Raw genomic sequence first — 2,205 nt, 5'->3', positions numbered from 1 at the left:
TCTCTCTCTCTCTCTCTCTCTCTCTCTCTCTCTCTCTACGCACGGGTTTACTCTTGAAAGGGGGACGGGCTTACATCATTCCAGTGTTTTAATGAAAGAAGCGCAACACTAATGCGTTTTTATCTTCTACCTGATAAAGTCAAATCACACTGTGTATAGTGTCAACGTGTGCACATTCACAGTGGTACTTTTAGTTTTGCGACTTTTAATGATTTTTAAAATAATTTTAATTTATTTAAACGGAACATTTTACTATAGGCCTATGTTATGTTATTTGTTGTTGTTGTACTATATACTGTAGATATATAGCTATGGTAACACTTTATTTTGGTGTCCATGTTAGACATTACATGTAGGCTACTTATAGTAATAACTTATGCATGATTACATACAACTAAACCTAAACCAAACCCTCGTCCTAACCCTAACCATACAGTAAGTACATGTAGTTAATTGATATTACTTAGTAATACGCCTATAATTACACTGAAACAAGAACCTGCAACAAGGAGTTAGATCCAAACCTAGTTCCAGCATGATGCAATAAATACTGTAAAATATTTCAACAACCCATTAAAATGTAAAACTGAAGTTTATTTGCTGTCTTATTTTTTTGAAGTATATTCAAAGGGAACACCTGCAGTGATATGTTTATTACATGCTTTCAATACCTTTGAATTTAATTAGCAATAAAGAAAATCAAGCTGAAACATTGTAAAGATAGTTAAATAAATGGACTAAAATTTATGTTTTTATAAAATGGAATAAAAAACTTTTTTTTTCTCCTACATAAAACATAATTTCTCCTAGCACTTTGATTCATAACCTTGCATAGATTAGTGCCCTCTCATAGCCCAATCTTCTCACCATATATTTAAATGAGTTTATTTATCACTGGAGATAAGTAGCCTACTTTAACACATGCTAAACATGAATAAATCACACATCTAACTGAGGAATCAAGAGATGATAATTAGAGAAACATTGGTTGGTATTACCAAAGCTCTCCATGCCAAAGACCACCTCGTGAATGTTAAGAAATAATCATTGAATTCACGTTTAAGGGTTGATAAGGAATAGAAACTATCATATTGCTGTTTTTTTCAGTTCCCCATCTTAAAGCAGTCATCTGAATTTCTTCATGCTGATATTTCGTTGTTCTATGAAGCTATTGCCTTAGAATTAACCTTAAGCACCACTTGAGTCACTGACAGACAAACCAGTGGTAGAAGTAAAACATGAAATCAGTTAATGAATTAATAAAACCTGCTAATCTGCCTGACAGACTGTAACTGGACCCAGTGGTATCAGCTTCCTTGAGATCCCACTTCTGGGTCACAAGACACTGTAATCTTGAATTGCATTTTTTGGTAATTTCAATACCTAGATCAATACCGCTTCAGTTCCACCAGCTATATGAAACTACATGCTAATAGGCTTGCTCCGGTAGTCGGTGTTACCGGTATTATCCGGTGTTCTTCAGCCCCACACCGAATGCATTACTTGCCCACCGTGGCACCGCCCCCCACTGTCGTTTTGCTTTTTTTACAGAAATAAAAACTATTTAGTTCAGTTGGACAACGGACGCTACAACTGTAAACTGAAAGCGTCTTCTCCGCTCCATAAAGCTCGCACTGCAGAGCCGCAGCAGGATTCAGATTTTACTGATCACGTGAAGAGAGTGAGGTGAGAGAGGCACTTTCAGTGGGTTGTGGCTAGAAGGGATACAACTACGGCCGGAAGTTAACAATAAATTAAATGTTCTACCTATTAGATTGTGTTGTATTAACGTCTACACCTATTCCAACCCTAAACCTATCCCTTACAATAATGCAAATACAGTAATTATTGTTATCAGCGTGACAAAAATACGCCACGTCCGCAAAAATGACATGAATACTGAGGAAACGATGGCGGACAGAGGACTTGTTTTTCAAGCAAAATGTAAAAGTAAACTAATAGACCGCTTCTTAAACCAGAGAATGTGAACATGTTGGTTTTCTTGGCAAACAACATGCAAGCACTGTCACCGACAGCCAGTTTAGTTCTAATTTTCTTTCTTTTTTTTCCATTTTGAAAAGCTTTTTGTTGTTTACTTGACGTTAAACTATGGATTTTTTTTAATTTTTTTTTAATTAATTTAATTCCACAGTGTTTGCTAAACAGTGTTTGCAAAATTTTCTAATTTATTAGTAAATATATAGG

Source organism: Sinocyclocheilus rhinocerous, unplaced genomic scaffold (assembly GCF_001515625.1).
Source record: "Sinocyclocheilus rhinocerous isolate Xijiao unplaced genomic scaffold, SAMN03320098_v1.1 scaffold3063, whole genome shotgun sequence".
Lineage (NCBI taxonomy): Eukaryota > Metazoa > Chordata > Actinopteri > Cypriniformes > Cyprinidae > Sinocyclocheilus > Sinocyclocheilus rhinocerous.
This window is presented reverse-complemented; position numbering follows the sequence as displayed.